Source organism: Falco naumanni, chromosome 15 (genome assembly GCF_017639655.2).
Source record: "Falco naumanni isolate bFalNau1 chromosome 15, bFalNau1.pat, whole genome shotgun sequence".
Classification (NCBI taxonomy): domain Eukaryota; kingdom Metazoa; phylum Chordata; class Aves; order Falconiformes; family Falconidae; genus Falco; species Falco naumanni.
This window is the reverse complement of record NC_054068.1, coordinates 13444311-13471042: the sequence shown is the minus strand read 5'-3', so window position 1 is coordinate 13471042 and position 26732 is coordinate 13444311. Positions and strand designations below refer to the sequence as shown.

The 26732-nt window shown below is 38.7% G+C and overlaps 1 protein-coding gene across 5 annotated transcripts in view; it reads left to right on the top strand.

Moving 5' to 3' along the window:
* ZNF536 (zinc finger protein 536) overlaps positions 1–26732 on the top strand; it is a 351982-nt gene that overhangs the window by 77828 nt on the left and 247422 nt on the right. For all 5 annotated transcript variants that reach the window (XM_040615511.1, XM_040615508.1, XM_040615512.1 and 2 more), the window contains one exon: positions 25492–25604. The gene's annotated coding sequence lies outside the window, so the exon portion shown is untranslated. The remainder of the gene's footprint in view (positions 1–25491; positions 25605–26732) is intronic.

The following is a 26732-nucleotide window of genomic DNA, read 5'->3' as shown; positions in this document are numbered from 1 at the left end:
ACTGGTATTTTTCACACAGTTGTGCTACTGAAAAGGAGCAGCACCGCAGCAAAAATCAATTTATCTTTCTCTCTGCTATTTGTGTATTGTGAGCTCTTGTAGTGTTTTACAATTTGATTAATTGATATTCATTGTACTAGATAGCATTTGTAATACTCCTGTCTAACTCCTAGTACTTTAAAAACTTTTATCAGAACAGTAGGTTATTTGTATAAGAGTCCTCCTCAAAAAACAAGCAACAGTGATGTGAAACCCAAAAGAAAATTAAAGCTAAAATTTGTATGGTCTAGCTGTAGATGTGAGGTTAAGCAGACTGGAACAGTGTATTTGTTTTAAGTGCTTTCTTTTGTCATCTGCATTTTGGTGGTTTTACAGAGATTTATCGTGAGCAGAATGAAAAAGTTGTGCAAGGTTCAGTTATAGTAAGCGATAAAACTCTAGGCTTTAAAGTGACTTGTTTGTATGCATTTCACATGCTGTTGGTCTGTAGGTATTATTAATATCTATTTTTAGAATCAAGATTGTGATGCACAAGGTACGTAGGCACAATGTGATAAAAACACAGCAATACTGTTTCTTTTCTGTTTCATTATAAAGTTTCTTTGACCCTGTGGTTTATTTTCAAACATACAAGTTATTTGTTCTGGTGTATTCTTAAACAGGGGTTGTTTTTCTCCCTTTCAGAAAATGAGCACAGATGGTGATTGATTTTTCAAGTGCTGACATCCCTGCTTGAGAAAATGTTCCCACCTTCTTTGTGCTGAGCAAGTCAGGCAAACTAACATGATGATGCGATCATCAGTTTCATGCAGACATGCAGAATTGATTGACAGGGAAAATTTTAACATAAACCACACATTCTTCCAGTGTCTTCAATTTTTTAATGATGTTTATTTGCAGGATATTAGCAGCAGTGGGGATTTCATTTAAAAGACACCAAAACTTATTTCAGCAACAAGGTTAAATTGAGAATTTTGCTGCACTAGCCCAGCACATATCAGTACAATTTGTAATAGCTCTTCTGAGCCAGTTCTGAAGCTAAATGCTGTCACTGGCTAACTAGCCATTCTCAGGCCATTGCTTCTGTTTGCGTGACTAAATACATACAATTAAAGCCTAGCACTTTCATTCTCTATGAACTCATTGTTATCCAGGGTTCAAGTACTCAGATAATGGGCCCGAAGAAAACAGGCATATCATCAACCCACAGTGGCAGAAAACTGGTTGATAAAATACATTTCTCATTATCTGATGCAGAATGAATGTTGCGCTTTTTTTTTTTCTTTCTATAGATTTTATAAAAATTACAAAGAAATCTATAATTTCCCCAAGCATGCTGCAGCAACTTTACACTATGTCTGTGCCATAATTAAGGTTTTCTGTGATAAGCTTTTGCATTTTTTCAGGGGGTTCTATGTCGGCTTTCAAAATATCATTAAGGGTTCAAATTAACTGGACTTGGAAAATTCTGTCTGGCAGAGAAAATATTTTGTTTTGGTAGAGTATTCATTTAAATGTTCACTAAAATACAAGAACAAATTACAAAACTGTAGGAAAGGGCCCCACATTTACTTACTTTTGAGTAGTAACATACTTGAAGGGTATCGCTAATGACTTCCACTGGAGTATCTGAGGATGAAAACTCTGTTCTGTGTAAACTGAACTGATAAATCTGACCTGAAGCAGCTGTAGAGCTGAGTGTGTAGAGTGAACTTTCTTGTCTGAGGGTTCCACCAAGTAAAATTTTCTGCCAGTTAAGTGAGTGAATGTTATAATGTTTCAGTGAAAAAGAAAAATGATCTTTACTGAGCCTGCAGAGTAATTTTGTCATCACCAATTTCTTAATGATTTTTGCATGCCTACTTAATGTGCATGTATGGCACTACAGTGACCTGACAGATCATAATGGCTCCAGAGGAGCCATTGCAGGCTATTGGGCAAGTGATCTATGAATTAAAAATTCTTTAACAGTTTTGAAGAAGCTATTACAGTTTATTGTGTCAGTGACACCTGCCTTTTTAGTATGTGGACTTACTATGCGCTCATGCCACTTGCACAGGCCCTAGAAATGATGTTGTTTAGAAGAGGAGCGTTAGTGAAAGAAAGGACTGAGCAGCAAAACAAAGTTGCAGGCAGACTGAGGCTGGATTTTGGAAATCTGAATTTTGAAAAAGTCTCAGCTAAAGTTCAGGGGAGTGTGGCTTTAGGGCTTTTGTTCAGCCTGTTAACAGCCCAAGTTTCACCAAATCCTCTCCCTAAGATTTAGCTTTTTACAAAGCTTAAAAGTACACACTGGGGTTGGATGGTAGCCCATCTGCAGTAGTCTGCCATGGTATTTATAAAGCTGTGATTTGCAAGGCCATGACTGGCAAAGCTCTAAATTCTGACCTTAAAACCAGCACCACAAAGCTGCTGAGAATGTGTAGTCTCAGTTGATGCTATAGATAAATTCTGCACTGGACAATTTATATGAATTTACTATTAGGTTGTAGCCATCAATGAGCTTCCTTTTCTTCCCTACGTGCTATTAAATCTGTGAAGAAGAGCATGGTTGAGATGTAAAATATGCGACTAGTTTGAATGTTCCCACCCAGAAATGAGGCTCACCATGGAAAGATTACATTAGGTTAGAGCTGTGGAAAGGATGCAGATGTCCACTAATAAAAATGGGTTGTCCAACCACCGAGAAATGGGTGGTTTTACTTGGATAAAGGCATACAAACGTAAATGTAGTGGCTGTGAGACTGGAATTACATCATAAATTCATCCCTCTCGTGAGAATGTTTGTGTGCCTAGAATAATGCTTCCCCAAAAATTTGGATCAAGAAGCATGCAATACACCTTGTGATACAAAGCTTTTGGCAAAATGACTTTATCACATTGTTTAAAACAGCAGGTATGTGATCAGAAGAGGCTGTGTTACTGTTCAGCATTTTTTGTGCTTTGTAGAGGGGAAACTTTGAGCTTCAAGACTGGTGAGAATTGTGGATCAAGAGTGGGCTACTTGCTCTGGCCTTCTGGGACAGAGGTTGGGAAAATGCCAGATGTTTATGCCCAGGTGTTGAAAGTATATCCCTTTTGACTTTGAAGAGGTGGAAATGTCTTGTGGCATGGGTTCTGTGAAGTCTCATGCAAGTTTATTATCCTTACTTTGTGGGAGTGGTGCATGCTAGCTTCCTTCGTGGTTCTGCCCGATAGTTTGCTCCAGAAATGCTTTTTGTTGCAGTAAAATACATATTGTTCTTAAGCTTTTTTTTTTTTTTTCAAATGTAACTTGTTTGAAAAGTTGCAATATGACAGGGTGTCCAAACACATGATTAACAAAATGTGCTTTGCCTCTTTTTCTATGATATGTAACAATGTGGGATAATTTCTTAAGGGACAGTGAATATGCTTCATGTATTTTTTATTTATTTATTTATTTTAGTGAAACCACAATTTGCAGAACAATGAAGGAGTCTCTTTGGGAGTTAGAATAGTCTAATTTAAAATAAATTAAAAAAAAGTATTCCAGGGAACCTGAAGGTATCCCAGCTGTTGGTTCTAGCTATCGATTGAACACAGTTCTCCACTCAAAGGCATGGTCATATTGATGAATTCCTGTGATAAACAAGCTAATGTGGATCATTTTTAAAAAATTAATCTCAAATGGGAAAGAGGAGCACATTTTGCATGTGGAGTAACTCTGATTTGATATTTACATTTATTTTAAAAGAGGCTATAAGTAAAGGCACTTGGCTCTGAACTTTCTTTTAAAAAAGTCTTGTTCATTAAAGAAATCTTGCTCCTGTGAAGTTGCATGTGCTGATGGTGTTTGAATGTAAGCATAGCCTTAAAATAAGACAAAAATGGAAAATGTCTGCTCCAAAAGAGGATTCCTACATTATACAAAGATTCAGTGGAATTTAGATTTCTAAACCTTTGGGTGCAATGCTTAGTAATATAAAATTCTCCAAGCACCTAGGTAACTTAGGTGACTGTCCTTGTAGGTTCATATTTACCCAGGACTAACGCTTATTCCTGCTTCAGAGCTTCCAAGTTTTGTGTAAAGGATCTTGGGGCTGAATGCAGGATTTGGGAGCTCAGCCAGGTGCCTAATACATATTGCAAGACTCTGCTCTTAAATGAGTGCTTTATTGGTTGTAGGTAGAAGTGCTTTGTTTAATCAGGACTGTGGTACTCTAGGAAATTCTAGAGTGATCATATATGTAATTAATTTTATTTCTGTTCAGCATTTTTGAGTTCTTTATATTAGCCAATCGTGAAATATTTGGAAAACACATCATTGAAAGTAACATTTCACGGTTGTATTTTCCCGTAAGTATATCTAACTGTTAATGAAAGCCATGGGACTGAAAGCTGTTGAGACAGAAATCTTATTCAGGAGACTAAAGCTGTAGTGCTCTCTGACTCATTTGCTCCTCCTGTGTCTCCTTTGGGATTCGGCCATTTTTGAAAGGAATTACAGATAGCAGTAGAAGAATAGCTTTGTCGCTGGCTATTCATTCCATCATGTTTCAACATAGGGCACAGATTAATGTAATTTATTGTGTTGATTTTTGTTTTCTGGACATCTGTTCAATACACCCTAACTCCTTCTGTATAAGACTCTGAGGAGCCATCAGCTGGTAACAGTTAGAAAACATTGGGCTAGATATTCACTGGTGACTTGGAGGTAAAACTCTTTATGCACTGGATCTCCAGTGCCCTGAGCTATCCAATTGTCTGTGTCAAATAACCCCAATGTGCCTTGTGTCAAATATTACTGATGTCACTATTGACATTGTGTCAAAAAATGTCATACCTAATGTCTGTCACTGAAGAATGGTGCCAGAGTCAAAATTTGACAAAAACCACTTAGGGACAGATAATGAAAGTACTGTGCATCTTTCTCATTCCCCTCAAAAGGAACTAAGTAAACTGTGAGTCTACTCAAATTTTCTTATGCAGCACATGTTTTAGTGTTGTATATTTCTAGCCACAGATATAATAGATTTAAACTTCCTAAAAATATTGGTAAACAGGGAAAGTTACTCAAAACAAGTTTAAAATGGCTCAAGTTAGCATGCACAGCTGCAGTTGTAGAACAGCTCCATGTGTCCATCCAAGGCGATAGATAGCTTCAAACATACAGATGCAATGATGCAAGAGATGCCGGGTCATAGGAAGCACAGTGAAGAAAACTGATTTGGTTATTCTCATTACACTTCCCTGTGTATTATTTTAAAATGCTAAAGCTTTACAAAGTTTGAAAACCATGATCATGTATGATAACTTCCAGTGTTTTTGTGAGAAGGTGGTGTTATTACCATTCTAAATTGAACTTTACTTCCATTATACTCTTCAACATGGCTCGATATGGCTTAGTCTTTCCGGGTTGTCTTACAGTATTCTACAGTTTTGAAGGCAGGATCTTCCACCTGTGTGGATGTAGCCGAAGAAATGTTTAGGAGTGTCTCTGAAGAGACATATTCAAGGCTTTTTCCCTTATGGGATTTGTAGGTTATTTTGAAATACCCTGACACTGATTTGTAGATGTCTTCATTTTTTTCCCCTGAGGGTCAGAGTCCTTCATTTTTAGTGGGTAGTATCTCTGAGTCTCTCTGGCTCATGGAATCTGGGTCTGTATCCCTTCACCTCCAGAGGCAGCATCGGCAAATTCTGCTCTTGGACTGGACTGTGGGCAGCAGTATCTGGCAAGAGTCTAGCTTTGAGGAGACAACTTCAGTAATTCCAAAGAACTCCTGTTAAGTAGTAGTGATAATAATGAAACAATAGTGGACTTTAAGGCAGCATTCTACTCTGCTTCTAAAGCAACTGCCCACGGTTTTCTCAATTAGATGCCTCATGTTGCCCTGAGAGCCTCTGGACTTGTGTGAAGTAGTGTCGGCTTGTGTTGTCTAGGCAGTTTGTGTGATTTGTTAGAGCCACGAGGTCAAATCTTCCCGAGCAGTAAAGAAATGTTAAGAGACAGTGCTTGATGTATCTGTCAAAAGGCTGACATATCGTGAGCTGGTTTAGTTTTGTCCAGCTTTCCATGAAGTGAAGGAGTCATATGCAGACAGTAAACATCCTAATGTCTGGGTCAACATACAGAATCAATTACTGGAGAGCAGCTGTAGTTCCATTACCTGCGCTGTGCCTACCTGTGCTGACTGCTGCTCTTTTGGAGGCAATGCTCAGAGCTGATGAAAATCCCAGCGTGTTGGGATTGTGAACCATCCGGTGCTGGAGTCCTGTTTGGGTTCTTTGGTACATAGCTGTTTTTTTCTTTAAGTGTTGTGAACTTTGAATCCATATTAATTTTGTTTCTGAAACATCTTTGCCTAAAACACAGTAACAAACAGAAATCAGTGTGCTCTCAGATCATGAATAAAAGCTGGGCTATAGGAAAAATAAAATCCTTCCGCAGTAATACTCAGGAAGATAACAAAAAGATAGAGGTAAAGCATTTGCCTAATTACCAGCATAACTGGATTTAACAAACATGGAATAAATTACTTTTTTTTGGTTTCATTATGTTAAGTAATTTTTAAAAAGAGTCTAGTCTTGGGCATTTTCTCTCTGAAATATACAGTATTTGCAAGTTCAGTGGTGCCAACATTTCTCAAATAAGTGAAATGGCTTAGGTGATATTTAAGATGATTTCATGTGTGATGAATGGCTCATTTACTGTCCTGCATTTAAACTCTGAGCACACTGAAATGTGGGTTTGAAAGTCTGAATTAGTACATCTGGACTCACTGGCAGGTTCTCTTCAAAACAGCAACCCAAAATCTTCCAAAACTTTTCTGGGAAATTTGTATAATGTCAGTCCTGTTTTTGAAAGAATCCTTTCCACTTGCAGGCCTTCCCTGCTTTGCCTCATGTTCCCTTATCCCAGGAGAGATCCTCTGTTATGGCTTTTGCAATATGCCATTTTTGAGTTAATAAATAACACAGAAGCTTCTCCTGACCTAGTCTTGGCCTCCAAGGTGAGAAGCAGAGGAAACAAAGGAAGCAGCTCAGCTCTACGATCTCAGTTACAAACTGAGTTTGGGATGGAACAGAAAGGAGAGAGTTTTCATTTCATCCTGTACAAATTTTAGGCATTAAAAAGTCCTGTTTTATTGGCCAAGATTTCTCAAGCTGTTCTATTTGAATAAATAATACATATTTTGAGAGAGATTCCTGAACGCTGTCCTTTTGGCCTTCACTTGTGCTAATGAAGCTGTAGGTTAAATGCTTGCTCCAATTAAAAAAAGAAAAAGGACAACAGAAGTGTGAGCTGTGGTAGGAGTGGGTGGGTGAACGTGCTCTGCTAGAATAACTTAGCCTGATGCTCAGTATAACTTCCGATGTGTGAAGCTAAATGCCTGATCTACCTTATTCAGAGCCAGACCTGAGTGTAAGCCTCTCCCATTCAAAGGGAATGTCCTTATTTAATCCCTCTGTAAGGTACCTGTGGGTCCTTTATTTTCCACTACTTTTATGAAATCCTGGTAATATCAATTTGTTCTGTTCTTTGTAGGGCTTTCTGCCTCTGCCCTTTGTAGCAAGGGTGTGATTTCTGAATTTGTATTAATTCTAGAAACATTAATTCCCATAAAAAGAGTTAGTGGCTAGACTTCATGCTTGACAAAACACTTTGAAGGGTAAAGTAACATGGTAAAGTTTGTTTAATATACAAATATAATGTTTCCATCCATTTAGTTTAAGGTCCTCTTTCTTATATTTAGCGGTTTACTAATGAGAATACCTGTGTAACAGTAATACTTCAATGGTATTTACTAACATAAATATTTGCTTTCTAGAAGCAATGTTACACAAAATTCCTGAACTGCAGTCTAAGCAGCTGCTGGAATGTTTGAGGTAAGAAACCTGACCTTTGAGGAGGATCAACATCAGGAAAACAGTGTTTCCACTGTTTGTGACTTCTGCCCATAGTGAGGGGGTTTGGAATGGCAGGAGGGCGACCGACGCACACCATGTCACGGCTGAACCCCAACGGAAAGTTCTTGTCATTATAATTACCTTGATAACAGAAAATATTTTACATGAATTTTAACATATCCTTGTATGCTCAGAACAGTTTGGCAAGGTTTTTCTGCAGCTGATAAGGGAAAATAAATAGAAAGAGACCTTCATTTATACTAAATGTTAGGAGTTGCAAAACCTGTGTGGAAAAGAGGAATCTTGAGTCAGCTTTGTTCTAAATGCTGATGAAGTTACATTAGCCGCAGCTTGAAAGCAGAACAAAAAATGTCCTCTTTGAGGCATCATCTTTTCCACATACATTCTGCTCATTCTTCCTTAAACTATTTAGTTGCCAGCTATTATTCTCAAGTGTTTGCATTCAGCGTGCATTATAAAGTATCATATCTATGTATCCATGTTGCTGCAGTCGATACTTAAATGACGGTCCTGATATTTAATCAAAGCAGCCTTGATTGGGTGCACAGATGACAGTCAGCGATAGAAACGTGAAAGAATGAAGTTTCACCAGTCGTTCGTCAACTGGAGGGCTTTTCCAGATCGTAGATAAGTATACAGAAGCCTTCTACAATAGTAAACCTCCAACAGGTTTATTCTTGGAAGTGCAAGAATTTTCCTTGTATGTTCAGGTGAGTGTTGATATGAGACAGGGGCAGGAATGGTCAGGTGGTAAAATTTTTTTCAGGGTGGGCTTGCAGTTGAGAGATGCAATGGAGATGCCCTTACGATGTCACTTCTCTTAATTATTTTTATTTTAAGGATTTCTTTGGAAGGGGTCTTATACTCTTCTTTTTTTTTTTTTTTCTTAGTAAAGTAGTTCTACTTAGCTTATTTATTTTTCAGCTTTAAAACATCAGCATTTTATAGATCTGAATTTCACAATGTGAGGATGATTGCTACGTACAATTTGCAAAATTGTGATTAACCAGCCCCTGTTTCGAGTCAGTTCTCCCTAATTCACAAAAGGCTTCCAAGAATAGTCTGCACAAAATTCAGTGTGCAAATTGTAGGGCAGAATTTTAGAGGGCAGTTTAAAGAATGAAGTCCTAAGGGTTTTATCTATATTTATATCTCTTGTTAAACCAAACTCTTATGTAAATGTTACAATCTGTAAATAACAAGCTGAGCAGCTTTCTTAAAGGAAAGATTGCATCCACATTTTTTGAGATTTGGCAAAATTATTAACTTACACAATAGACTAATATACAAGTATATTTGGAAACACTAACGCTAGCCTGTGTCTTCATCTGTATTTTATGGATATTTAAAGGTTTAAGAATACATAGACCTTTCATTTTGCAGTAAAAATTGTCTCAAATTGAGAAACACTGCCCTTAGTGATAGCTTGAAAAAAATGGAGATAGCTTTTGTATACTTTTACTTTTTATAGCCATTAATGTTGTAGTAAATCTTGTATTATTGTATACAGTCTAGATTATTCTTCATTCTTTTGCCTTTGGACAGGAAAGAAATTACTGGCTTCCATCAGTGTTATTGGCAATCCCCATATTCTGACATCTGTTCCTTTCTAAACATTTTACCAACCTTGATGAAATGTAGTTTAGTGTTAGAAGCTGACTTGAAGAAAAAATTGGATGATAAAAATATAACATTGATTAAACACCAGAAGTAATTTACCAATGACTATCAATATTTTGATGGCCATTGCAGTTTATTTCAGAAAAGCTAGACATCTTATAGAAATTTTAATCATATTTAATCTTTGAATTAAGCTGAATAAATGAAATCTCATTTTTTAAACAGAAGGATGAGAGACTGATTTTGCTTAATCTCAATCAAACTCTTTGACTGCATTCCTGAGAATTTTGGGGGCATAGTTTATAGATGCCATGCAATGTACATCTCCCAAAATTAAAAATATCAGTTAATATTTTCTAATACATGGTGGAGATGTTATTCATGACTTTGCCTGTGGAGCTGTGCCACTGCAATGCTGGACCTAGATTTGCCTGTGCTAGACCAATTGCTGGAGTAGGGGATTCCTGCAGGGCACTCAGAGAGGCCTCAGACAACAAAAGTGGTGGGTCTCTGGTAAACCGCTGACTTTACACACCTTCTTTATTAACTGGGCTTCATTAAAATAAAGCAAAGTAGTAAAAGGTGAGTGTAATTATTCTGTCTCTGGTACCAAGTGTTGAGCAATTATGGTGTGTCTTTCCCCATGCTGTGGGGTGGTGAGCTACAAGAGGACCTTTGCAAGAGGTTCTTGAGGGTTGGGGCAAAAGAAGAGTTGAGTGTTTCATTGCCTAGGATTGGAACAAGCTAATTACATTGTGAAGGAGTAGGGTATGAATAATATCCTCTTGGGAAGGGAAGTATGGGGGAAATAAATTTAAAAGGGCTACTATAGAGTGTGTGTTCTGATGTTGTAAAAGGTAGATGTACAAGAGGAGGGGAAGGTGTGATTAGATTTTTACAGAAGCACTTAGCAGGAGTCTCAGTGGAGCTGTTGAAATTCACAGGATTTACTATGGACTGGTAGTGTTTGGGAAAAGAGTTTGGGCAATGCTAAACTCTGAAGACCCATGTCCTATGAGTGGATCCTCCCTGAATGTTTTTCACCAAGGCCATAATACTTCAAAAAGGAGAAGGCGGCATATTTCTCCAGCACTGTGTATGTATATGAACTACTGAGGACAAAACAAAATTGTAGCTCTTGATTAATTCACGTAGTTGCACCAAGATTTTCAGAGGTGGAATTACTCCTCTAGCAATAGGATCTTATAGGACTTCAAAGCTATTTTTGATTCCCGTATGTTTGAGAGTAACTTGAACCATTGAGGGTTCAAGGTAGTTGCTAGGCTATCTGAAGTGGAGGGGATTTGAGAGATTTGTTTTCTCCATTTACAGAAAATTTTAATTTGAAGGAAAATTTTCCTAACAGACTCCTTTAGAAACTCAGCATTTAATGTGAAAACAGTTTTTCTTTCATTTCCTGGAAGTCATATATGGTAGCAGAAACTGAGTGGTCTAGATTAAAGTGGTGTGTAAACTGACAATTTTTGGATTCCAGTACTCTCTGCTAATCATATAAAAAAAATATTTCACACATTTCAACCGGAGATCTCTCAGTATGTTTTATAAATTCATTCAAAGATGAATGAATTCTCACAGTTCTTTGCTGAGGATATTTAGTAAACATTACAGACAAAATGTCACTTTTGGAAAGTGCCTTGTTTTTCTTAAAGCTGATTTTTAATATTTTTTTTTTTCTTTCTGAAAATGTTGGATTCAACTGGGCTTATATGTACCTAGCAGGTGTACAGTCAGGTGGTCAGGACACTGCCCTGGGAAATGGAATGACTGAAGTTCGGATGCATGCCATTCTGGAGCCTGAATGACTCAGAGTTAAGTAGAAAACCAAGAATAAAAAAAAAAATATCTTTGAATTAGAGAAAGGAACAGAACTTGGTTCTCCTCTGCTGTAGTGGGCTCCTGTAACTACCAGGAGATAGAGATCTTGATTCTTCTTCTGACAAAGTGAAGTCACCATCTAAAAATTGTTGTTTCAACACAACTGTTTTATACAAACCTTTTGAATAATAATACAAATCCACTCCCCCAAAAAAAACCCCCAACAACAACCAACCAACAAGCAACCCAAACCCCAACAAACCCAACAAAAATCACCAAACAAAAAAGCTAGAAATTAGAGAGGGAAGAAAGAAAATTGTAATTCTGTAATCATATTTAATATCTCTTGTTCAAGGTTGGGGAAATTAAGATTTCAGTTATTTGCCCCCGTGTCGCACAGCTACATCAGCAGGAGTCTGACATAGGGCCCAGGAGTCCCGACTAAGCAGGGCTCGGTAGGTGCCCGCCCGCCCTTTTCAGGCCTGTATTGCCTGATAGCCTTCTTGTACCATCTCGCAGGCTCCCTTTAACATATGGTTTCAAAGCTGTTGATGTTCACCTGCTTAGATATCTGTACAAACTACTAGTAGGAACTACATAAATATCTAACAGATGCACACATTCACCCTGGGATTAATGCATTCTGGACTCGGACCCGTCAGCATCACACCCCTTCACAATTGCATTTTATTTTTTCACTTGCTCATGTGGTGTACACCTGTGACATGCTGGCAATGCACTTGCTTGCAGTGAGAGAGCCCCTCAGGTTCAAAGCTATCCTTATATCTTTGTTCCCTTATGCGTGAACCTTTTGAGGTTTTCTCTTAGTGTTCAAAAGGCTTGAGCGTGGCACTACATCTTTAAAACCTATTCTGACCCTTTTTTGAATACACTGAATATAAAAGCAGAAACAAAGCAAGGAGAACTAGATAAATAGATGCAGGGAGACATCATAAGGAAAAAAAAAAGCTCCTCAGCTTGCCAATATTACTTCATGCTTTTTATTGCAAACCTGTAAACTAACAATAGACCACCACCTCACGCAGCTGGGTGTGCGAATTGAAGGTGCACTGAATGTGTGGGCTTTCCAAATGTAGCACGGTAACAGGAACACCTGTGCTAAATACCTTTGCATTGATTTTTAAAAAATTATTTTCTCTTTTACAACATTCGCAGTCCTCTTTTAGAAGTCTGCATAGGGGAAAATGCGGACTTTGCTTTAGTTTCAGTTATAAGACATCTCCCAAGGTTCAATGGAGCTGTTAGAAATTCACAGGGAATTACATGCACTAAACAAATGCAGGACTGGATCTTAAAATGGAGGAGAGATTGTTCTGGACCCAGCTTTGCTAAGGTACATTGGCTTTGGCTAGTAGTCTCCTTGCAGTTCAGTCCTGGTTTGTTTGGTTATTTTTTTGATTTTTTTTTTTTTAAATGAGCAGCCAATGTTTCAATAGCCAGTTTACAGCAACAGAAAGGCTAATAAAGATACTAGTAGTCTGTAAATGTATATCTTAAAGGACATCAGTGATTTCAAATTATTAATATTCAATAATTCATGGTTGCTTAATGAAATGACAAATCAGAAAAAGCAGAATTGAGAAATTTCTATAACTTAATTCTCATCACTGCAGAACCATGTAGTTACTGTTGTTGCTGCTATTATTTGGAGTTGTAGATTAGGTTTAATGGTATGTCTGATGTTAAATTTCAGGGATAAAAGAAAAAGATGCTTTTCACTGCCAAGAATTTACTGTAACATTCTGGGCTATGAATCTGAGAACTATAAAGACGGACATTGTCAGTAAAATCTAAGCATGCTTTTTTTTGGTCAGTTTGTCAGCAGTGTAAATGGATTCAAGGGTTGCTCAAAGGGCTAGTTAACCTTTTCTCCTTTAACAATACCCAAATTTGAGGTTCTCTCACCTAAGTATCTACCAATTTGTGTCCATAATTTCTATTAATTCTGAGTCTTCCTTTCTTACATTGTTGTTACTTGAAATGGAAAATATTGGTTGCATTCCAAGAGAAAAATTTATAGCCTGTCATTTTAGCCTTGTGCTATTTCAATACAATAATACAAATGCATTCCCTCTTTGTGATAAGTGTATTTTTCCTTTTACTTTCTCATGCGATGTTCAGACCCTTTCCAGATTGACTTTGTCTCTGTGGTCCCAGAGATTATAAATGCTCAGCGAGCCTTTAAAGATAGTTGTTACCCTTTAAAGCAAGTGGCGCAGACTCTCTTGTTCTCTGTTGCACTCAGGCTGGGGCTGCGGGAGGCAATTTTGATCTTGTATAGCAAAAAGTTGGGGCTTGTGGTACTTCCCTGTTAGGTCAACTTATAACCTTGAATATTTTCCTTACATTTTGTATGGGAAATATGGCATCCTCTAATGTTGGAGAAGCTTAAAAAGTTTTCCAGGCCCAATCCAAGCTCCTGTTGATGTGTTCAGTGAGAAGGAGATGGAGCTTAGGAACACAGAAGTGCTGCACGTTTTGGAAGCAAGAAGGAGACCCACTGGACAAAATTTTCTTTCCAGTAATTGAGGGAAGATGGGAGTCTCGTAACAGTAATGTGGACTCCTCTAATTACCACTTCCAAGTTATTAGCATCTGGAGCCCTTTTTCCCCCCTTTCCTATCTAGCAATTGCAGAGTGGGATAGATTAACGTTGTATAGTGGACTGTGTTTCTCACTGTTGGCATTTGGTTGTTTGCTGAAAGGGATACTTGCAGCTGAAGTACAGGCTTTTTACCTGGCTTGGAATCCCAGTCTGTTCTCTTCATAGATAATGTATATTCAAGCACCAAATTATTTATTTACTTCTCTTCTCCCTGCCCCCACCAAAGGAAAAAAAAAAGCACATCTTAAAAAGCCAAAGAAAACCAGTCAGACACATGTTTTGCACATGAAGAATCACGTCCATAGTAAAATGGGATCCATATGTGTGTTTTGGATGTAAGCATCAATGCTCAGTTTAGTTTTGCCCACATGCCAGGGCGTGTGCACCGCTGCCGAAAGCTCAGAATTTTCTTGGTAAATCACACACAAAGTTTGAACTCAGGGTTGCATTAGAGTCATAAGTTCATAGTTTTCTGTTGTTTCTTTCCCCATGTATGGTGTCCTTTGTTTACAACCCAAATCCTCTCAAGATTAAACTTTAAAAAGACTCTGTGATTTAGTGGACTTAGGATCAGATTCTAACCTCCAGTGTGAAACGAGCCTGACTGTAGCACTCAATAGCAATAGAGGATTGTTTGCAGTTGTGAAGAAATGACCGCCAAACACTATTCAGAAAAAAAGATACTGGGACTAATTTTTGCATGGATGAAATATTCAGATGAATGTTAAAAAATGGAGTAACAATAGACGGTGACATACACAAAGGGTAAAAGAGAAATTACTACCATTGCACGTTCCCTCCCCATCCCCAACCATAATTATCTTAGGAAAAAGCTAAGTATAAAGAAATCTACCAACTTGAAGCTATCTTCCACATATGTCCTGCAGAAGGATCTGGACAGATGGAAAATTTTCCTGCATGAATCTGTTTGCAGTTTTAAAATTTATAAAGATAATTGTCTTTTCAGTTCATCTTCTAAGTTCTGGGCTTGTTTATGCTTACACATTAATTTTATTCCTTCCCTTCACTTTCTCCCAAATAGGAACAATCTTGTAGCAAGATCAGATCCTTTCTGTTGTCCAGGTACTTTGTACTCCTCTGGCAGTGGAAAGCACCTGTGACGTCACTGGCCAACAGAGGATTTGAAATACCATCTCTTGACACAATCATTAGTAAGTGGCAGCAGTAGCAACAGTATGCCGCCTCCTTTCTCTGGGGATATCATAGACTCATTGAATGGTTTGGGTTGGAAAAGGTCATCTAGTTCCAGCCCCCCAGCCATGGGCAGGGACACCTTCCCACCAGACCAGGTTGCTCAAAGCCCCATCCAGCCTGGCCTTGGCCACTGCCAGGGATGGGGCATCCACAGCTGCTCTGGGCAGCCTCTTCCAGTGTCTCACATGGAGCCGGGAGACAACCTGTGACTATCAGATGAGTTCTTTGTCCAATATAGATAAAAAGGATGTATTGGCTGAAGAACAGCTCTGAAGCTTGTTCTACTGTACACCAGGTTGTTAGGTGGGTAATCCAAAGATTACTTTGTAGACCAGTGATATTCTGCCATCACATCTCAGTTATTTTCAGGGCATGGGAAATGAGGTTCAGATTTTAAATATGGAAAGATCCTTCCTGTGTTTGCACAGAATTTAGCTGGTTTGGGGGTACTAATGATGTGTGATATAAATAAAGCAAATCTGAAAGTAAGTAATGCTTCAAGCAACAGGGAGATGAGGAGGGAAAAGATGCCTTCGTGGCATTTTTTTTCTTGGTTCTTTTGTCTTGTCATCATGGTCTTGCTCCTGAAAGAGATAGCTAGCTGCCTGCTACTAGCACTTCATTATATAGTAAGTTTTGGAGCTTCCTATTGGGGCTAGGTGATAATTATTTTATAAAGAAAATGGGGTGTTTTTTCAAAAGCTGTGTTTTATTTTCATTTATAATTATCTCCACATAAGTCTTCAATTTTGAATCTTGAATTGGACACACATGCACACTGACTTGCATATAAAAGATCTGTGACAGCAGTCACATGATGTTTCCGTACCATAATTACTGTCTGAATCAGGCCCAGAGTCCTTGGAAGATCCAGAAAACCTACAGAAAGCTGGTTTGAGTTTACCTATGGGACTTGGAACTCAGCTCAGGTTTTTATGTCATCAATAATTTTTTTTTTTTAAGGGAGGGAAGTGCCTTTAACTTCATGTTGTCTTATCTTTGTATTGGAGAGCAGTTTTTTAGAAGACTAGACCTGTAAAAGTAATGCCATCAGCTGGAAATCTGGTCCATGTGAGTGTTTTCGTGAGCTGTTCTTGCATCTTTCCCTGAATGATGTTCTTAAATTTTGTGGTTTAACGATCATATTTCTCAGATTCTTAAATTGAGTATGTATTTCACTCATCTGTTGCATAAGAAATCCCTATGTAGATAAGATGGTTTTGATTTTTCAGAGGGGAAATGGTTAAGCTGATTTTACCAACATGCAATTGTTTGCAGAAATGTATAAAATAAGTAGAAATAGCTTCACTTCTATCAGGTGACCTGAATTTCTTATCTCTAACATGTTATTTAAGAAACATATAACAGATTTTTCATCTTTAAGTTGATCTTTGAAAATCTTGTCATGGCTCCATAAGAAATCCATACCTTAGGTAATAATCTTTACGGTAGCAGTAGATCCCAGAGAGTTTCATGAGACTGTGCAGTATGCCAGAACTAGGACTGTAAAAAGCACCTGAAAATAAGGTTGAAATCCAGGTAACTTTTCATTAGGCCAAAAAATAAGACCTATTATGGCTGCTCAACAGTCAGACCTTGGGAGAGCCTCAAGCAGGTCCTTTCACTTTGATGAGTATGTGCCACCTCTGCAAAGGTGTTATCCTTTCAGTTTACATATAAATTCACATACATTTCTTTAGAAATATTAAAATTGGTGCTTGCATGAATGCACAGAGGAAACCTTGGGTTTATATCTTCATATAGATGGTAACTGCCATACTGTGAGCCAACAGGACCTCTCTGCCGGTTCACAGAATCCCATTGTTTCTGCCGCGCAGCACCAGTGTTGCGGAGGCCAGCCGGAGCGCTGCACGCTGTCGGAGGACTACATCAGCAAATCAGTGGCTAATAAAGACAGGCAGCAACAGCAGCAGCAGTGTTGGCCTTCTCCACAGCAGGGTACCACAGATGTTTCAGATAACAAAGTGAGCTTCGCTGACAGAACATGTGCGTAATATATAAAATAATGGGAACCGAAAAAAGGCGGGGGGGGGGGGGGAAGGCCACTCCAGTCCACCCATGTAAAAATGTTTTTTATTTATAAGTGAGCAGCTGAATACAAATGTTGTCTGCTTCCATAGAAGTAAAAAATAGCAGGCTGGTGTGAATGGGAGACTTTGCATGGTTTCTAGTAAAATAGAGTGCATTGAAATCTTTTCCTTGTCCCTAGGGTGGGTCCAGATCTTCATCTGCGGTAAATCCATGCCATTTTATTTTCTAGCAATAATACTTTAAGTCCTTTGAAAATCTGACTGTGCTGTGGTTTCCGGGGTGGATCATGGCCAGAGTTTCCTGTATAACACTGGAAGGCTGAACAGGTTTTGGATGGTACCTGCTCTACCAAACAGTTGCTGCACTGTGGAGTTTTGCAGGGTGGATCTGGAGAAACAGGAATATGCAGTGATGACCCACAACTACCAGGAAAAAAAAAAAAACCCACCATCTCAAGTAAGATAATTAGCTGGGAACTGGAGGAATTACAGCAGAAATCCCTGGTTTTGTGATATAATAGGCTTACCCTCTACTGTTCAAGTGTCCCAAAGTAATAAGATCAACCTCATAGCTGAGGAATCCTTGAGTGAAGGAGACTTTCGTAGTCCTTTCCTGTGCTGGTCCCAGGGGCACAAAAAAGGAGCATGAATGGGGCACCCTAGAAATTGCCGGGCCACCCAGTCCCACTGGTATCTGGTGAATGCTACCACCGTGTAAGGGTCCTGTATGACTGCATGTGTGGTCAGCTGAACAAGGGTTTGCAAGCAGGGTCGGGAGAAAACCTGAAGTGCCTTGTTGTCCCCCATGTGTCTCTGCGCCTGCTGCTGCACTGCCAGCGCTCGTACGCCTCGAGTGAGAGCTGCTTAGGAGTGTGCAACTTGTTAGCCTGCTTTTGAAGAATAATAGACAATGGGATTCAGCATGATGGAACAGGAAACTCCTATCAGAGGCTAATAAATGTTTCCTTGTAAAATGGGGAGATGCTTATGTGAGTCCAGATATAAAGTGAAAGTAAGACAGGCCCTGGAGGAATTACTGAGGTAATAAATGTACTTACTAGGGCAGTGTGTGCCAGAGCGAGACAGAAATGGGCTAAGACCAGAAGAAAATTAGAACCTCAAGTGCAAGTTGAAGCTCAGTGGTCAGGTGAAATTCAACCCTTTCCTCTGAGAAAAGAGTATCTGCTGGTGACTGACTTGATTATCTGGGATTGGCGTGGCCAATGAAAAGAACAACAGTGTATGGTTTCTGGCATCTGTCCTGTTTTAAGAAGTAAGACATGAACATAGAATATGGCAACCAGCTGAAGGAGGATTTGGCTCTCCAGACATACACATTGTTACGTACAGATTGTGCTGTTGCAACTACACCGTTGTAATGGGTCAGGGCCTGTTTGGGGGTCGGATTATTGGGGCATGAAGCTCAGCGTCACAAGGTGGCTGAGATGCTTTGAGGCTGGCTATGGGATACGTGGGCTGGCCCAGCACTGTGCTCCTCTGCATGTACTTGTATTATTTTTTATCTTGTTCAGAACAGTCATCTAAATTGTGAGAGGTGAGGGCACACATTCATTCACAGTGAAATCAACATGAAATTGGAGGTGAGTGATCTATAGTAGACATTTCTGAAGCTGAAATATAACTGCAGGCTATGCTCTGGAAAACTTGTGGCTATATATGTGTTGTGGTCTCTTTATCAAGGTTTATATTTTCACTGGTTCACTAAAGCAAAGGTATGTAAAAGCAGGACTTCTGTACTGCTTTCTTTAACTGAAGAAAGTAAAATAAATCCTGATCAAAAAAAAAAAAATAAATTAAATATTTTTTTCCCTTCTGGGCAGCATCTTATAATTGAAATCCACCTTGACCATGCCAAGGTCAAAATTCAAAACACGGAATATGTTCATCAAGCTGCCCAACAAGATACCTTTATTCAGCCAAATTGGAAAACTTGTGTGTAACTCAAAAGATCAGAATAGAGTCCTTATTGAGCAAGGTTAGGAGGGATAGAAACAATCGGCTTATATAGAGTATTTTTACTTCATAGGAATGTGGTTCTGATTGCTGAAAATGTATCCTTTGCATGAAGTACAAGCATAATCCTATGCCTGCTTTGCCCTTTGAGTAAAAGTATGCTTAATAGCAATTTCAGGGGGGGAAAAAAATCTATTTAAAGCCTGTTGAGCAGAATATCCACTTATAGAGGGAAACTATAAGTGAATAATGTTAATGGAGTTCTGTTTTGTAAAACACATAGGACAACTAATAGAATCAAACTACTATAACAGTGGATGATTGAATTACATTTAAGAGAGTACCTAATTTATGACCTTTAAAAATAGTTTGAGAGCTGTTTTGTAAATCCTAGACCTCCTTCATACAAAAGTTTTTAGGAATCTCATCTCTCACTTTATATTATGGTCAGAGGACCTTTTGTGCTATTGTACGTCAGTAGTTCCATTAAAATATTTAAGTAGGCTAATTAGTGAAAGAAAAAAAATGCTCTCTGGAGAAAACTATTATACCTGTTTATTAGTATGGGAGAAGTTCTTAATGTGGGAGTAAATTTTGAACAATAGCAATGAACAATGACCAGATCCAGGACCTCCTCAGAACAGGGAATTAAGCCCTATAAATATCAATTATTGAGTGTTTTTCTTCCAAACAGTAGTTTTTTAGAAAGTAGAAGTTTGTGTGTAGCTTCCACCAATCACTGGCATATTATGTACAGGAACATGAAGTTTTATGCTCCCATCATTATTTTTCTTCCTATTTAATTTACTGTATCTGTTTTATTGCTGTGAAACTCTTTGATTCAGTGTTATCTTGTGCAAAGGAAACTCCCAAATTTAGTGCACACTTTATTAAAACTGTTTTTATTTTTATCAGTTTTAAAGAGGTTGCTCTTGCAGACATTTGATGCCGATTTTGTGTTTAGGAAAGGGAATTTGAGAGCCTTTCCATGTAGCACTGGGTTTTATATAGAGATTCTATGTAGGAATGCACTTCTAAAACTCTCTTGTTAAGTTTTACATCATTCCTTAAAACATCCTACAATTTTGTTAGCTTTTGTGCTGGAGGGTTGTGCCTGCTGTGGTGTCATTCATTGCTCATCTTAAAAGAAGGCAGAGAACAAAGGTGGAATAAGCTGCTAATCTTCTGGATCAGCCAGACGTTATTGTTCAGTGGTATATGGGAATTTAAGGCACCGATCCTTAAGGGCGAGAGGTGCAGGAGAGGGGCTGCGAGGCTGCCAGAAGCAGTCACTTCCTTGTCGCATCTCGGTTGCCAGAGCGCTGGTGCGTCATGCTGTCTTAAATGTGGCTTTTGCCTGCTGGGTGCAATGGAGCTCTCCGTGGAGCATCACATTTCCAGAGAGCTACAAATGGAATTGGCTAGTTTAAGAATGCAATCATTTGATTTTTTATTTTTTTTTTTTTAAGATCAATTTAGCCAGAAAGACCCTAGCACTTCATAGGTCTTGCTTGTTCACTATGAAAGCGCTGTGCCATAGCTCCGCACGAGTTCCTGTTGAGGTAACCTCGAAATTATTACCGCTGCAGAACCAGAGCCAAAAGGGCTGGACTGCATGTGTACAGCTAAGGGATGGGCTAGAAAAAGGCAGTGAGATTTCTGTGGTCAATCATACTTACAATTCTGTACTTTAGAACGTAAAGTAAAAAATGTATTGTTTTACAGAGAAGCTCCATTATAGGTCAGCCCTTGTCTTAACCAGCCACTTGAAAGTGGCCCCACTTGACTCCCAATACAATTTACTCTGACCGTTAGTTAAGGACTGTTTCTGCTATGTCTGTGCTGTTCACAGCTCCATATGGTGGTTGCTTAAGGCTGATCTAAGAGTAAACAAGGAGTACAGGGTTTCAGTCGCAGGAAGGTGTGGGACTCAGTCTACAAAACTGAAGAAGATAAATGGGAGGGAGGTACTCTGTCTTTATTTTACACCAAGTATACCAAGAATCGGAGATTAGGTCTCACTTCTCTTTTTGTCATTCTTGGTGGTTCATTAGCATACTTTTCCCAAAGTAAACCTATTTTTTTTGTGTGTTTGTGATTTTATTGCTGCTTTTCTGAAAATTATCTTACTGCACTATCCTGTATGTTTAGTACTTGCGACAAGGAGAGATTATGGCTTTGCCCCAAACTGCTTACAGTCTGGATACTTTTACAGTGAACATCTCTGAAGCAGCGAGGAACATTTTTGTGAGGATGAGAGAGAATGTCAGGCTAAAGCACCATAAATAATTTATAGTCCTCAGATAATTGTCCTGTGAAAGTTTCCAGTGCTTCTAGTTTCTTCCTACCACCCCTATTTTCAGCTATCAGTTATAGAATCTTGACTTAATATTGTTAATTGCATAGTAAACAGAACAATATTGTTTGCCCCAAGACAGATTACCATTTCTCATTACAGAATTCACATAGACCACAAATCATTGATACCATCTCCACCAGTTATAATAAAGTTTATCTTCAATCTGATAAAAAGCATGTACTGAATAATAACTGTTGCTCTTATTGTAAGTGGTTTAAAAACATGGTTTTTAAAAAGCTGGATAGTTCATTGAAGTTACAGTTCTGCATTTGCCCTAGCAAAGAGAGGTGAGAGTTGTGGATGTAAGTGGCCAGATTTCCAAGTGTGACTGTGGGCGCAGCGTGTGCGGTTGCACTTGACAACTGATGAACCTCTTCCTGCTACTGGAGTCAACTAACACAGTCAGTCCCCCTTTTCCTGCAGTTATCTCTGTTTGTACTTGAACCCAGTTTTCAGTGTTATGTGTTTGCATCTGTAGCTTATTCATAGAGATTTAAAGTGCCTTTAGATGCTGTGAGAAGGTTTATCTCTTATCTTCAAACTGCAGAGATCCTCCGTGGACTGGAGGTTTCTGCCTCAGCCCCCAAGATGAGTAGTTACACCTGCAACGCTGCAAGCACAGGCACTAAGTCCTGGCTGAAAGCTGCCTGAAAAAACAGTCTCATTTTACTTATCTCCCACCACTATTATGCACACTCACAGATGAAGAAGAAATAATTTAGTATGACACAAACCACCGAAATCCATAAAGGGAATACCATGGCAGAAGTATGGATATTGTTATGCTTCTCGACTATTTTGCACAAAGTGGAAATCTTCCAGTAGTGCTTTTCCAATCTTCCCTGGTGAATTTAGGTGCCCTGTGGGGAAGCTAATCTTCTAGACCTAAATGTTTTTATGTCATATATGCTAAGATGGAAGCACTTGCATCAATGTGTAAGTGTCATTAGGCACAAGATGGCCCAAATGTTAGCTGTCACAGCTGAATTTTGCATTTTGCTACCCGTTCCCATTTTGATCAGGCTCAGCCAGTAAGTTCAGCTCTAAATACAAACTTTCTCAAAGCCTGGCTCTGCTCCTGACTCAAGGTAGACCTAGTTTGGTGAGAAGTCCCAAGATTTGGAGCCAGTTTTAAAGTTCAGGGGCTTTATAAGGCAACTGAAAATATTATGGAAGTCCATCAGGATTTGGATCAGGGTGTGTGAAGTTGTGATTGAATCAGGTTCTAGTGTAATTCTGTGGGGAAACAAGGATTCAGCAGGATTCTTTCAGAGTTGAACCCCAAACTCATTAAAATATTACAATAAAGTAATTAATGCACATGGCCACTAGACACTCTTAAAATGTAAATTTCACAGCTGTAAGAAATTAGATTTGTTTAAAAATAACAGAAGGCTCAAGTACAAATTATGGAGTAAAAGCCTATAAAATTTCAAACTTGGTTTTAAGGCACAGCCTTTTTTTTTATTTTTTTTTTTTTATTTTTTACTAGATCATTTGCTTTAGCACTAGCATTCAGAAACTGAATTCCTTGTCTGTCTTTTGCCTCTGAAGTTGCAGTCAGGCACCGGTGTAGAACTGATTAGTTGGGAAGTTTTCTTATCCCAAGGTCAGACACAGAGAACAAGGCAAACTTTGCAATGAGTCTGTGTCCCATCTGAAACCCATCTTGTGTTCAGGAGGTGCCAAGCTCGCAGCTACAGGCACAATATTGTGAAGTTCATTGAATGCCAGTTTGAGTTGTTTGCACAGCTGGGGGACAGGTAGTTCTCAGCGGACACCCATGTATTAGCAGTTGGGACCACTGGTTTTTCACTGTACATGAGTTTTGGCTGGCACAAGCATAACTTGACCAATTTGAGTAGTTCCTGGAAGTCAGTGCCCCTAAATCAATCTGTGCCACAGAGGCTAAGAAAAGTAAAGCTGCTCCAAAGTTCAGGAGCAGTGGAGCCAACTGGATTTTGCAGGGTATCTACATCTTCTCAGTGCAGAGGCCTAATTCCAGATTCTCCAGCACTTTCTCACCCATCACTGTTTACAAACATGGGCCTGGCTATAATGCAAGAAAAGACTTTGACTAACAAATGTCCAGCAGTGTATTTCAATCTGTTTACATTTGAAACAGCGTTGAAATATAGGGCTCCACAATGGCTTCTTGGCACACCAGCTTCATCAGACTACTGAAATGGGTGAAAGAAGGAATTCTAGTCAGAATATGTTCCAGATGAATCCTGTTGGAGATCCGTTTCTAAATGTATGCTACGTGCCTAACTATTAAAAAGTTCAGATTATGACCCCTCTAATGTTATTTTAATGCTAGTTTTTAAAATGTAATTATAAATCAAATTACATTTGAGATCTGAAGCTGACAGTAGTGAGCTGGAACACTCTAAGAGCTGCTTTAAAAATAACCCCTCTCAAACTTTATTAGTGATTTCAGAAAGAGAAGTGCAAGTGGACTAGCCAGATTCATCCACGCTGTTTCTGTCTGAGATAGGACAACTTGCTAAGTGTCAGTTGTTTTCTGGTTTGCAGAGATGTAACAGGGGATCTTTCATCTTTACCTGGAAATTACATTTCCAAAGTTTGAGTTTCTTTGAGCTTAAGCAGAAGGCATGAGCTCATTCAAATTGTATTTCCTCCTTTCTTTTCTTATTCTTTACTGTAATGAATTTCTCTAAAGATTAAGATTTCTAAACACTGAACAGCAACCAAGACACCAACTAAGCTGAGAAAAGCAAGACATGATTTGGCAGGTGGAAAATTTTTGGGCAGCTCAAGCAATCATAGGAAAGAAATGCGCTTAGTGACTGTCATTGTGTTGGTCAATGGCATCTGCTCACCTGGGTGAAGGTACGTAAGTATTTGAAAAAAGGGTCTGGAAAAGAGACCAGAAGGACATAGCTGAGAGAATGTAGGCATTCAGCAGGGTTGAAATGTTCTGTTCAGATAATGTCTGTAATGGTTTTGGTAACTTTATAATTATTTTTCTTTTTTTTTTTTTTTTTTTTCCTTCTTTCAGTAAATGTAAATATTTGCATTAGATACTCCTGTAACTTGCCTAAAAATGAACTAATCCACAAAGACAGTGCATTAGAAACTACAGAATTCAAATTTCCATTTATATAGATGTAGTTTAAGGGGGGAGGGGAGGGGGGGAAGGGAAGAATCACTGGGTAGGTAGAGCTGAACAAACAATTCATAGTGACTCCTTCGGTACGTTTTGGAATTTTTCTTTTCTTCTGAATGTGGAAAGTATTCAGTGGTTATTTACAGAATTCTTCAGTGAATAATACATTTTAAAAATCTTTATTCGTAGAGTTTTTGTTTAGATTATTTATAAATTTATAGTCATAGCTGGTTACCTAAATCATGTTATTTCTTCTGTTCCCTGATTGCATGAGTTACATATTTACTTGATTCAATACACAATGTAAATTGTGAGCGTTACAGCTGAACATACATCTCAGAATTTTTGTTTGGTTGCTCAGCTACATAAATTAGCCAGTTAGAAGAGGGAGGGGACGTACCACATGATCTACTTAAGCAGTTAATACTTTAAAATTTGGAGATTATATACCTAGAAGTATATAGTTGGACCACAGTGCATAGATTATATAAATTGAGTGGTATTATTTCTATTCCCTGATTAATGGTTGATGCTGTTACCTTTACAGAATGAATGTCAAATTCAAACTTCAATTTGAAATTTGAAGTCAATGAATATTTAAGCATTAATTCTAAATGTTGCCTGTGAAGACATGCTAATATTGGTACAGCACATACGCTCCAAATTTTGCAGACAGACAAAACCAGAAAGTAGTTGCGTGTTCCTAATGCTGTTAACTCAAAATTTTACTTTGAATTACAAGATTTTATATTGTTTACTCAGCTTTCATTTTTACCCTGTTTTGCAGATGGGGAGACTGAGGCAAAGAGGTTAAAGGATCTCTCCTGGGCCACGGAGTGTGTTGATGTCTGTTCCCACTCCCTAGACATGTGCGGAGACTACTAAACTTCACTGCGGCAGGTAAGACAGACTCTACATACAACGCGATCAATTCTTGAACTGACATAAGTATTTCCCAGGAAGGTGGGAAACTCCCCAATATCTAAGTGTAAGATCTCTATTCCGGATGAATCCCTGAAAAGCATGTGAAACAGGCTATTCCCTTTGCAGACATGGAAAAGTCATGGATGCAATGGCGTGTCAATTAGTAGCTAAAATATATCTGTGCTAGACACCTTTTTTCCTAACAGTCTTTAAACAGCTGGTGCCGTGGGTTGAATGCTCTTTAAGGAAAGGACACCAAATACCTGTGTCTTGAGATGCTTTTTTGAATTGGAAAAACTGTGGTGGCAGAGGAGAATAAGGATTTGAGAGTATGTTGAGACTTTGTTCAGAATTGTGTAGGCTATGTTTATACTGCAGTGGCTGCAACTCTTGCAGATATAGTCATTTAGAAAGCGTCACAGTGCAGTACCATTGTAGCACACAAAGTGCCTGCTCTCCAGTTTCTTAGAAAGCTTTTTTGGTGTCTGAGCTAGCTGGTTTAAAGCATTCAGGAGTTGCAGTTGCCCCAGGGAGTGCAGTGTAGACATACACAAAATTTTTGCTCCATAACATTGAAAGCAAAAACTTCCTGATCGTGGTGAAGATCTACATGAGTGAGGATTATCAGATTTTAGCCTGTGTGAGTAGAGAACCCTGGAAAGGAGGTCTCAGACTCGAACAGAAAGGACACTGGTGCGATTCCGTGACAAGGTTACTGCATCACTTGTGTGAGCTGGGATCCTGTCACCCGTTCTCATGCTGTGAACTGCCTTTCTCGTAGGGTAAGGGTAACACAATTTACCCATGAGTTTGTCTGGATTCATTTAGGAAGTGTTATCAAAGCTGTGTGCCAGATCTCTATGTGGTGCAGAAGTCACGCCGGGGGTAGAATCAAAATCCCTCTGTGTGTTGACAGACTACTTGCTTTTCTTCCCCAACACATGGAGACAAAGATGGAGAGTTTGTAGACCATGAGAATAAAAAGATTGTTGGCTTTGAAGAGTTTATTTTTTGCCTCTTTTCCTTGTGAGGCATAAACTTCTGCACTAGGTGGTAGTTATGTACATGCAAGGAGGTATGAGCTCAAACAGGTTGTCTGGCCGT